The sequence below is a fragment of the Drosophila eugracilis genome, unplaced genomic scaffold (assembly GCF_018153835.1).
Source record: "Drosophila eugracilis isolate 14026-0451.02 unplaced genomic scaffold, ASM1815383v1 contig_124, whole genome shotgun sequence".
NCBI lineage: Eukaryota > Metazoa > Arthropoda > Insecta > Diptera > Drosophilidae > Drosophila > Drosophila eugracilis.
Window position 1 is genome coordinate 1,134,657 of NW_024572029.1, and position 12,673 is coordinate 1,147,329.

Below are 12,673 nucleotides of genomic sequence, written 5' to 3' on the forward strand. Positions count from 1 at the left end.
GGGAACCTCATTTGATGCCTTAAAACAAATCAATTATTTTAGTTTATATTTTTTACTTTGTTTTAAACCACCAAAAAGCTAGCCTTTCTAGATGTCACCTTCTCCTCTTCTTTTTTTGGGGAAATTAATGTTCCAACCAACGACGACGGATGGCAATCAATAAAATGTCAACCCAAGGATTGGTCTGATTAAAGCTGAGAGCTTAGCCAGCCGTGGGTTTGGTTTACTTCTCCAGAAGTTCGTGCCTTTGTTCCTTTCGTGTTTGGCTTGGCTTTCACCCTGCTCACCCCCTAGTCCCAATCTAGTCTTTCCTTTTCCCCCTCCTGGAAAAGATCAAAGGACAGGCTGCCTAATGACAAGCGCTAAATGGAAAGTAATCAATAATTTTATTGACAAACTTTTGCCTAATGCAATTGATTTGACTCGACTCGACTGGAGTCGGCTCTCCAGGTTGCATGCCTCTACTAAATTGAATAGCAATTAAAGTTGGGCGAGGGATGGGGGTCTACCACCCTCCCATGGCTAACGATTAAATGGGTCATCGCTTGGCTGGCAGCTGGCAGCTGGTGCTCTGACCCCGATGATGGCTGCGATGAAAGAATGTTGCGTGTATTTGATAATTATTAGTTGATATTATGCAACAGGTTGATGGGGTCATCAGTTTATGGCTTAATGAAATAATAATGAAGAGAGTTCAGGCTGGAATTTGACCCACTTGAAGTTGGGTTTTATGAGTATTTTCTTGGTTTTTTATGGGCTTTTCTTTAGGGAACTTTTGTTGGTGGAGTAAATTCTAGTCACTGTGAATGCTTGTTTTGATTTTCAGTCATTGTTTTGAAAAAGAAATATTAAGGGAGTTGCATCTAGAAGTTAGTATACTAACTACCTCCAGTCTAAGGTACTCTTTCTACCTTTCTAACCTTTCTCAAACTGACATGACATATCCCCTTCTACCCCCAAACCTAGTGATGGCCCTAATGCAGTTTTAAGCCTTAACAAAATAGCTTTCAACTTAGATTCCTCACAAATAGCCAGAGTCGTGAGTAACGTCTTTTCAAGAGCTATAAGAAGAAGTCCGAATATCTTTCCCCTTTCCCCTCCTCGACCAACTAGGCCGCTGCTCATCATAACCCTTTTCGGAATCTGGAAGAGACTCGTCTCGACTCGAGTGACATAAATCAGGGCAAAGCCACCTCCCACCTCCCACCTCCCATCTCCCATCTCCACCACAACCCTATCAGCATTACAATCTCAACTCACCACACTGGCCAACAAGCACAACCGCAAGTTAAATAGTTTCCAGAGCGGGGTGGCCATTATACAGGGGGGAGGAGGGGGAAAAATATGAAAAATGCCATCAAAATGCCGCGAAATGAACTCCACGAGAAATGGTTGACTTCTACGACTTGAATGAATGACTGAATGAATGACTGACTGACTGAATGAATGAATGAATGAATGACTTACTGACTCACCGAATGACTGACTGAGTTACTGGAACTGACTGAAAGACGCTGGGCCATTTATAACGGGGCTTTTGGTAGGGGGTGAGGATTTGAAGGGTTTCTGGGGTCTCCTCAGTTCTCAGTTCTCAGTTCTGGGTTAGATGCCTGGCCAGGAGGGTTTCGTCGTGGGCCATGTTCCTCTCTGATGCGATAAGAATAATTGGAATGTCAGTTTAGATGCGCGCACGTAAAATGCGAACGCAAAGCGACACATACACACATCCATTGCCATACGCCCAACCGCCCAACCCCGCCCAATCGCCCATTGCCCCTGTGTGCAAGGCAGTAGTGGGCGTGGAACAGCTGCATATGTTGCAGGGCAGGCTAGAGGTGCACTCGAGGAAATTATTTGGGATTTTTCAGGTTGATTGGTTATTCATTTTTGTTATGTTTTTTGAACTTTTAGATAGATTTACTTAATCTAGATAGTTTTTGATAATTTGAGATAAATTATGATTAGAAATGTTTTAGAAATTTGAAAAACCTTAGGAAAGTTGATGAAAATATAGAGAAGCTTACTAGCTTTAGAAGATAGTTTTACCTTAAAAGAAGTATTCCAAGTTAAATCGCAAAAGTGAAATCATCTATGAAGTATTTATCAAAGTTTTTTGGCCATGTTTTGGGTTTTAAAAGAATTTTTAAGGATGCCTAGGCAGTTTTTTTTTCATGTGTTATTGTAGTAAATACAGGACAATACAGTTGCAGCAACATAGCTGCTGTTGCTGCTGCTGCTGTCGTCGTCGTCGTCGCCGGCGCACTTGGCTGAACAATGACATAAGTCTAATGACAAGCAGAACGACGATGACGACGACGATGGCCGAATAGCGAATGGCAAACGGCGACCGCAAAGCCACCACCGCCAAGGGGAGGAGGAGGAACAGCAGGAGCAGGATCAGGATGAGAGGAGGAGGTCCTGCAGAGGAGGGTGTTGCTTCAACCAGAGCTTCAGCTGCTGCTGTGATGACACTGACAACAATGACAACGCTGACATGACATGCTAGGCGGGACGAAGGGTCGGTCGTTGGGACAAGAAACTTAAAAAAAAAATGTGAAAGAATTTGGAAAAGAGCGGGAGAGAGGAATGCCAAGTTGGCCATAAAGAAGCTGTAATACCCTAAAGTATCCGAAGGAGACGAAGTATCTGCCAGAAGGACATTGGGCATTAAATTTTTGCAACCATCAGATACAAAGGAAGGAACTTGAGATACATTTTCGAGAGCTTGAGAAAAGTGGCATTTGCGGTGGCAGTGAATTTGATTTCAAAGCTTATTTTGGGGTATTTTTTTCGTAGATTACAGTTGCAGTTTCTTCTTGGAAAACTAAAGGAAAATCTTTTTAAATTAACTTTTCTATAGATTAGTTAATGGGAATACCTTAACATTCTTCCAGTCCATCATCTCTCCCAGATATCAAAATTCCACCAGAAAGAAATCAAATTTTAACACAGCGAAGGGTATCGGTGGATGAATGGCTGGGTGGTTGGCAGTTGCCAGAGGTAGTGGGTAGGGGGTAGGGAGGGGAGAGGGGGTATTACATGAGTGGGCGATGGGCGATGCAAGTGTGGGTGGACAGCGGGTGGGCAGTCTAAGCATAAATTTAGCTGCATGCTGCGGTCAGCAATATGCGTCCATGATAAACGAGCTGGGGGATAGGGTTTTTCGTCCAGCTAGGGTGGGCGTAGAGGGGGTGGGGTTCTAGTAGGGAGCAGTGGAATGGGAGGACTCTGCCAGCCAGCCGTGCCCATTTATCGTCCAAATTGAAATTGAAAATCAGGCAGGCGCAACGCGTTGGTGGCAAGGGGATTCCCAGTATCGAGAATCAGGAAGCGTGAATCCTGGAGGTTACTGGCCGGCCTGCATCCGATGGGTGTCTGTGTGTGTGTCGTGAAAAACGGCGTCATGATTAGCTTGTTGCGCATGCGTTGTGGGCGTGGCCTTTCCCAAAAAAGGGATCACCAGGAGAGGCTTCTGCTTGTGACAGAATGTCCTCGAGGAGGCGCCTGGCCATAAACTGGACAGCAGCAGCACAAGTGGTGACTCATTTGCCACAAAGATGTGGTTGTTGTTGTTGTTGTTGCTGCAGCTGCTGCTGTTGCTAGAGTTGAAGTTGCAACTGTTTTCGATGTTGCTGGCGGTCGTTGTTTACTGCTCCTCGTCGTTGCCGTTGTTTCGCATACTTTTACTGGCCACTTCTCTAATATCTAGAGTTTCTGCTGATGTTGCTCTTTCTACTTTTTCCCTGTTGCAATTATATGTGGTTGTTGTTGTTGTTTGTTGTGTTGCAAGCGATATTGCTGCTGCCATATATCATTCCAGGGCTGCTACTGCTGTGACTTTTGAAAAAAAGGAAACATTGAAAACAAGTCAAAGAATCGTTTGTTTCTGTCGGCAAAAGTCATGGAAAATGTGAGTTATGCGTTGGGCGAAAATGAAAGAAAGGGCAGACAAACCCTGAAGTGGGTTTAAAAGGAAAAATAAAAATATGGAAATGGAATGTCTGTCTTGGTATTTGAAAAATATAAATGAAGGAATCATGAAAACTGCCTGTTTTTTAGAAGAAAATGTTTTGATTTTTTTTTGATAATTTTCACATTTACCAGAGGTAATGTTGTGGCAAGAGGAAAATTGTAGAAAAAAGTTAATAATTGTAGGGATATTTTTACATTTTACTGAACTTTTAATCAAGATTTTTGATATAAAAATAAAATGAGTTAATATAAAGGATAAAACCTTTTAAAATAAATACTACACGCCCTTTTTTTTATCATAAAAATTATTAATAAAATCTCTTGAAAAGTTTTCATTTATGACCAAAAACTAAGCCCACATTTCTGACTCATAATTTTACAATATTAAAAGTTCAAAAGTCCATTTGATGTTCGTTCGCCACGTAACTTGGCTTTTCCCATTGATGGCCAATTTTTGGTAATATTTTTTTGTTATGTCAAAAAAGGAAAAAAAAAGTGTAAGAGGAAAGAGGAAAAAAAATAAAACCGGAAATTATGAAAAGGAGCCAATTGAAAATGTAAAATTGCTGAACTTGGCACAAAACTCATTTGACATTCAAATGGCAGTTGAACATTGCAGGGGGGTGGTAGATGATATAGGGGGTGAAAGGAAGAACCCATTGAAAGGTTTTTGAGGGAGGGAGTCTACAGATGGGTGGCATTTTCACTCGCTTTTCGCCAAAATGCGAATCGCCAACGCTTTTGGCTAGTTTTCTTGTACGCTCCGCTAGTCAGCCAGCCAGCCAGCCACTTTTCCCTAACATTTTCCATTTTTTTTTCCTTTTTTTTTTTTGATAAATGTCATGGGTTGATGGGCTGGCAGGGCCATTAGGCGACAGCCTCTCAGCCCGGGTCAACAATATATTACACGCTTATATGCAAATGAGTTCAATTTCTGACCAACCGAAAAAGCATTATGGACTGGACTTGACTGCGAATCGTGTGGGGTGGTTTTTCCAGGCTGAAGAAAATTGCCAAGTTAGTGAATTATAAGAAGGCAAAAAAGAAGCCAAGCAGGCTGGATGGAGGGCAACTGCAGAAGCGGAAATGCCGGGCAAAAATTGAAAATCTATGCAGAAGGGGGGAGGGGGGAGTCAGAGGGTCAGCAAATTGCCCGCCAGCAGTATGGATTTGATCCTTTAGGTGTTTTGCTGCGTGTGTGAGAGAGTGTGAGGTGGAAAGGGGGGTTATAGCTTTTCATATAGGAAAAGCTTAAAATTTGCATAAGAAACCCTAAAATGAGCTACCCAATAGCATGCTAGACTGGCTGGCCAATATTATATTAAATGGGGGTATCAGTTTGCGCTTTTCTGAGACTTTTTCGTGGAATTTTTCTTGAAATTTTCCAAAGGATAATGGCAGATTTTTAGAATTAGTAAATCTGAATGTTAATAAAAGAAAAAAAGCGGTTTGTTAGGGGAAAACTTGTCAAAAGAAAACTAAAAAAGTAAAAAAAACATTTTAAGATTTTTCAGACAATGATTTTTCATTCCAAAAACCTAATTACCTTGTTAATTATAACAAAGGGAGATTTTAGATAATTAAATTAAGTCCCTAAGTGGGCGCTCTTTTGTGTGTTCTTTCAGGCATTAAATTGGTCAACCTATGACGAGCACCTTTGGCCTTTGGCCTTTGATTTCCCCCCAAATCTCTGATTCTGTGCAATTTTCCTTCTCTTTTCTTTTCTTTTCTTTTCTTTTTTTTGTCGCCCTGAAACTATTTCAATCAAAAGAAAAACTTTCAATTGGCAAACCAAAGCGGCTGCTTCCTCTTCGATTTGAATGGTAATCTTTGGTGCCATGGCCACGCCTACCGCCGCCTTCTGTTGGCATATAAAGAGCAAAGCTAAAGCTCAGCATTAAAAAGTTTTTCGCAGTCACATTTTCCCTTGGATATATCTGTAGATATTAGTCATCTAGTCATCTCGTCGCGTGGCACTTTGGGCGCTCGTTTTTGTGCATTTTATCTCAGGGTATCATGCGATTAACTTTTACATAAATGCCTATCAGCTGCTGTTGCTGCCCCACCACCACCCACCCACCCAACTCCTTGAGTCCTTTGGCAACTGCTCCTGCTGCTCCTTTTGCCATTTTCCATTTCCCATTCGGTGTGACGAGGCCTTGACTCATGTGACTTCTGCTACGGTTGGCACTGAGAGAAATGGGGAGGCAAATTAAGAGGAAAGTTGAAAAGAAATTAAAGTAAACTTTAGATTCAGAATGGGAATTAAGTACAAGATTATAAAAGAATTTTCTTAGCTAAGGAAAATGTTCCCAAAGTTTGAAATTTTTAGCTAAATTTTTCTTTGCAAAATATTTTTTTTTTTATCCATCGATTTCCCGCGGAGTAATATCTCGATTGGAAAAATATTTTCTTGAAAATGACATGAGAAAGATGCTGGCTGGCTGGATGGCTGACTTGGCTGGCAGCTCATATCCCAAAGATGAAAGAGAGCGGCGGGAAAAGCCGCGGATCTATCTCGATGGGCAGACATTTAAAGCGGCGCGACATAAACGTCAAGGGTTTCTGCCAGCGATAAGGAAAAGAAGAAAAAGAAGAAGATGTAGAAAGGGGTATTGGGAGTAGGAGGAGGGGAAGGAAAAGGAGGCGGGGAAGAACCTCCGCCAGGAAGAGGAAGCCGAGGAAGAGGAGAAGCCACAGGCAGATGCTTAGCCCCGTTGACAATTTTATTTGCATACTTCTTGGCGCACAGGGCGACGGGACTTATGACGCATGACGGAATGATTGCGCCCGCTTCGAGTGCTTTTCTTCCTCGCTCTCACTCTTCGACTTTTCCCCAACTTTCCTTCCACACGCTGCCTTTGTTTGTTTGCTTCTCAGTAGAGGGGGGTCTAGTGTTAGTTTTCCTTTTTTCTTGGCTAGCAATCGCTTGCGTTTCTCGTTGCCAACTCAATTAAAGTGTCCCCCTCCCCATGGTGGTGGTGTTGTTGGCAGTCACAGTTTTTGGCAGTTGCGACGACACACACACACATATGGGGAAAAGAAATACCAAACACCCAACCAACCACCCAACCCCATCCACTACCATTCCGAAAAAGTGGCCGAAAATGCCCGCCAGGGTTGCCACAGTCACGAACGAGAGCACTGCATTTGATGCGTTGTCATTGACTTAGCTTAGCCGCTGACTTTTCGTGGACAATTTTCGCAACTCCAACGATTCTGTGATAATCCCAATGAACGGTGCTGCCGCACGTACCACCTCCCGCCCTCTGTGTATGTTAATAAATTATTTTATTTGCTTTAAAAACCATAAAATTGGCATGCCACATGAAACCTCATGATTCGCAACGCCCTCACACACTCACATAGTCACACACTCACACATACACACACTGACAGAGAGAAGCAGCGCTTAAGTGCACACTTAGCCCGGCCCACACTGCGTATGATAAATGTTAAAAGCAATGGCCAAGCCGGCAAAACTCGACGCGCGTTCACTGGACCACAGAGCCAGCCTTTTTCGGTACTCTTTTTTGGAGAGGGGGTGGCAGAGGCCCGGGCATGCCCCAGTTTTTCAGGTTGTTTGGGCAAAAGGCCGAGCAACAGGTAAGAGGAAAAATAAAATTGTATGAGGAAAAAACAAGTTAAGGGGAGGGTAGGGAAGCAGAGGGGGGGGTGCAGGGGCGGAGGGTTCAAAAGTGCTCAAATCGCGCGGCGGTAACATAAAAATGCCCGTTAAATTGAGCTTGGCAAGAAAAAAGGAGAAAAAAGAATCAGCAAAGGTGGTGTATATGCATATGCAATCGGCCTAGAATTGAGGCCCAAAGGGTTGAGAGTTGAGAGGGAGATAGAAACAGTTGGAGCGAGACAGACAATCGATTGAGGGCCAACAATGTGTGTGTGTGTTTGTGTGTTTGTTGGGCGGCATTAAGGCCATAGTTGATGCTTCAATCGAACATTTTTATGAGCCTCGCCCCGCGGCCAAGCTAAAAAATTCCAAAAATTTATTATACCATTTATAGAATTCTCGCCATTGGTTTTTCCACAAGGCTTTTCTTTTAACGCGCCCAGCAGCAGCGCGAATGCAAATAAAGAAATTACTTTTATTAATTTGATATATAAATCTGATATAGGTACTATAAGTAATCGTCGAGTTGGGAGACCATTTCCTCTTTGTTTTTCCATATGCAAATGGGAAATGCGAAATGGGAAATGGGATTTTTTTAAGGAGGCCAAACAGGAAAATATAAATTTTTGTTGATTATTATTTGGGCCAAAAAGTTTGACGTCCGAAATAAGTGCTGATCTCTGCTTTTTTGGGAATGCAATTTGCGATTTTTTAAGGCTTAAGTTCAGGGGGCTGTTTTTCTGACGAGTTTAAATAGTTTTTATAATGGATTTTGCTAGTAAGCTGTTGTAAAGTTTTTTAAATTTAAATTTTAAATTTTTTGCTTTTAAGATTTTTAAATGGAATTTATTTTGATTTTCCATTAAAATTATGGAAACTGGAAGGGAGGTTTTGCGAGGTTTTTCTATATTTTTTATATTTTTAGGGGGTTTTAAAATTCGTTTTTAATTTGCTTGCCCAAAAAAAAGGGCCTCTCATAAAATGTTAGAAAGGCCTATCAAAGGCGGCGTCTTTAATCAAGTTGCTCGAATGTCAGCGGAGGGCCAGGCAGTAAGAAGGGAAGGAGCAGCATCACCCAGCAGCGCACCTCCCCTTCCCTCCCCCTGTCATGCCATCACTTTTGTTATCCTGGCAATTGACAACTTAACGATGCCTTGGCTGCTCGGCTCCCTGAATGGCATGCTCAAAACATTATCACGCACAGCGGGACAAGTCGTTGGATTCCAGGATATTGGAATGGGCACAAAGGCACGTGAAGAGGTGGAGGGAGGGGTGGAGAGTTCATGTGTGTTGAAAAAAAAGAAGAAGAAAATGGCCATAAAAATGCAAAAAGACAAAGGACAAAGGACATGTGATTGCTGAAGGCGCCGCCCGTGCTCCTCCTCCTTGTGTGTTTAATAAAAAAATTATGAACTTCAATTACGCAGAGGCGGAGGAGGATGACACGGCCGGCGCTGGTGGCGGCGATAGGCGAGAGTTTGAGGCGCCGCAGCGAGTGCATAAAACGCTGAACAAATAACAGCAGTCAGGATAAGGAAGGGAGGAGGAGGAGAGGTGGTGGACAGGGGGAGTGGGGCATGAGTGTGTGTGTGTGTGCAAGTGTTTGTGTTTGCATAACATAATTCTTTCTGGCAAAGTTGTAAAAACCCAAAACGAGGACGTGTCATGTGAAGCCGGCCAGGCAGGCAGGGAGGCAGGAAGGAATGGGCCAGGGCCCTCTTAACATTTTACCTAAGTAAGCTGAGCCTGTGCCAAATAATATAAACTAGATGTGTCAGGGGGGAGGAATGGTTAGGCACTTGAAGATACCCTCTAAAGAAGAGGAAGTGAGTTATAGGATAAGGAAAGATGGAGTAGTAATGGGTACATTTTGAATTTAAAAAATCATCTTTAGGATGAAAACTAATCACCCTTAAAGGTAGTTAAAGAACAAATTCTTAAGGAAAACGAATTTATAGACATTTTAAAGGGTACCAGGAAGTCCTTCTTATCACTGGTGGTGTTGGCTTATCTGTGTTGTTTGAGGGCGCGAGTAGGCCAAGAAGGGTGCTGCGAGTGGTGTAAGTGTGACTGTACGTGCATGTGAATGGCGGCCATAAATCAGCTGACGACAACCAAGGGCAGCCCAGGATCAGAGGTAGTAGGAGAATGAGTAGGATGGTGAAAGGAAGGGGGGGAGGGGGGTGGTGTGTCACCCCAAAGGACGACAGACTGAGGGTTCGCCTTTAATTGGCTTGCAGCCACCAAAGGCCTTGAGGAGGCCAGGTTAGGTTCTCCCTACACAACCACCCATCTACCAGAAACACCCATAACCACCCCCTCATGCTCATCAGCATAATCGTCGGTGTAATCGTCGCGCAAAAGCGCTTGTTCTCTCTCGTATCTCGTACCTACCTTGCCTACCAAATAGAGAAAAGTGTCCCAGAGATCGGGGATGCCAAAAATGGCACTTAACACTTAGCAAATGTCGCCGCCAGCCAGCCAGCCAGCCAGCCAGCCAGCCATTTTGCCCAGCCACACTTCCCTGCCCTTCGTTACGTTTCGTTTCCGTTTCCGTTGTCGTTTTCCTGGTGTTTCCTTGTTGCTTATTTTTTGGATTTTTAGTTTTCAATTTGATTCTTAGATTAAAATGTGGGAATGTTTGTTTTAGTTTTGGTTTTTAGTTTAAGTTTTTGAAAGAAATCAAAGAAAGCCAACGAGAAAAGCCATGATTAGCCTCCTAGTCCTGGGTTCACACTATCGAGTCTTTAATTAGAAGCTCAAATAAGCATTTAATTATAATTTTAAAAACAAATTACAGATAAAACACATTGAAATATTAAATATATTTAAATTGCTTTACAAATTGTTATCATTAAAGTATTTTTTTTTCTTTATAACAATTTTGTTGACAGCAAAAAAAAGCGATAAAAAATCTTCGATAATGTTAATTAAACTGTCATTGTAAATATTTTCGCCTGTCTAGTTTGCATAATTTCACGAGCATAAATTTGTTTAAGTTACGGCTGAAATATTACACAAATTTTCAAGAAATTTAAAGAGGGTTTCGCCCATCGGTTTTTCGATTTTTCCCTGCTATTTAGTCATCCAAAAAAGCAAACCGACTTTTCCGTCTGCCTTCTTGTCCTTTGAAATTTCTTTATTTGTGAACGCGCATTGCCATTTCACCCTTTTCTTCTTTCGCCTTGTGAGGGTGAAATGCATGCCTCGAGTCAAGCTAATCTGCTGACAGGTAGTGCGCACAGTCATGTCTGTTGCAAGTTGCAGGCTGCACATTGCACATTGCTGGTTGCAGGTGTCTGGTTTCAGGTTTCAGGTTTCAGGTTTGCTGATTTCTGTCTGCTGGCTGGTGGCAGCACATTGCAAGTGGCATTTGGGAAAGAGGAGAGGAGGTACGCTTGCTGCTCGCCCGCCCCACTGTATATTTGTTCATGGGAAAGTATGTCCCCGTCCTCCTTCGCCTTCTTTCCTTCTTCGTGAAAACTGTGAAACTTATCTGGCCTGGCCAAAGGCACTCTCTGGTCCGTGCCGTGCGCCTCATGGGCCTCAATTTGCTACTTCGGGGCAGTTATCGGAGACACCAGTGTGTTCCCAGCAGCAGCGATCCCCCCAATCAAGTACCACCACCCAACCATTTTCCATTGCCAAGAGAAGAATATTCGTGGCCAAGGAAGGAAAGCGGTGCGGAGGGAGGAAGGGAGGTACAGCATGTTACATAAACTGCTTACAGAACAACAAACAAGCAAGCTCCTCCTGGCCATATAATATGGGCGTTTATCATTTAATTAATTGCCTTTCGGAGCCATTTTCATTAAGTAATTTTCGCCTTTCGCTGTTGTTTGCTTTTCCTCGTTTTTCTGGGTTTTTTTTTTTTTGTATTTCTTCCTTTCTTTGTTGCACTTCCCTTGAAGGGAAAAGCTGCGGGAAAATTCCTGAAAGAGAGGAGTGGGGAGGAGTAGGAAGAGCAACAGCTGTGGAGCCAGCTTGTAAATGTAGTTGTGGAGGAAAGCTGCACGGAGAGAAATAAGGGGTGGGTTTGTGGGTTTATTTTAAAGGGAAAATCAATGATTTGGAGGTGAAATTTGCTTTGAGTTTGATTTTAAGATTTTATTTGAATTTTTTAAGAGCAAAAATTACTACAAATTGGCCAACAAATGTTATGCAAATATTTTTTTATTTTTTATTAATTAATTAATTAATTTAAAAACTTAATGATTAGGCATCTCTAAGCTAAAAAATGTTTAAATTTTAAGCAGGTTAAAACCTTTGCTCGTTTTTAACATTAAAACCGTTAATAAATCTTTCTCTTTTTTTCATATTAATTATAATTTATTGCCATAAATCGTTTTTACTTTGCCAAGCCCAAAGATTAAACAAACTAAAAAAATGTTTAACAATAATTTATAGAATTTTTTAAATCTAAAAAAAAAATGTGAAAAGTGTTTTTTTGAGAAATGGATATGGCATTGAGGAGGAGGAAGTGATAGCTTTTTCAGCGTGTCCATAAATGTTTTCCTTTTTTTTCTCCTTTTGTATTTAATACATATACATATGCATATGTATGTGTTGGTATTGGTGCTGTATGCTGTGTGTGTGTGGAAGTTGGTGGGAGTGTGTAGAATGGAGAGCCGTAGCCGGAGCCGGCTTTCGATCGGCTCCAAATTGCCACTCGTTGTAAAGTGGCAATTAACGCCACATGACGCTGTCAACAAATGGCCCTGGCTAGGCATTACACACTCCTCCCCCCCACCCCCTCCCACAAGCACTCGTATATATATACCCACCCACCTATACACTCACAAACACACTGATATGTGGGGCACTTACAACACTTGTTAAGTGCATTTTTCAATGCTTGCCCCCAGGAGCTGCTTTTGTTTTTTTTCGGAGTCGAAGTACAGCAGCAGCAGGTTTAGAGGGCCCAAAGGGGGGTTTTGGCCCGGGGCGGGGGCCTCGATTGTACTAATTTTAAAATTATTACTTGAGACACGGCAGCATTTTCAGGGGAAAAACTAGAGAAAAACCTATGAAAAGGTATAAAATCCGATAACAAAGCCATTTGCCGCCCATTCT

At 42.3% G+C, this 12,673-nt stretch overlaps 1 protein-coding gene across 2 annotated transcripts in view; it reads left to right on the forward strand.

The window, feature by feature from the left end:
* The window catches only part of LOC108102991 (zwei Ig domain protein zig-8), a 158,022-nt gene that overhangs the window by 100,147 nt on the left and 45,202 nt on the right, over positions 1 to 12,673 (forward strand). The window lies entirely within an intron of this gene.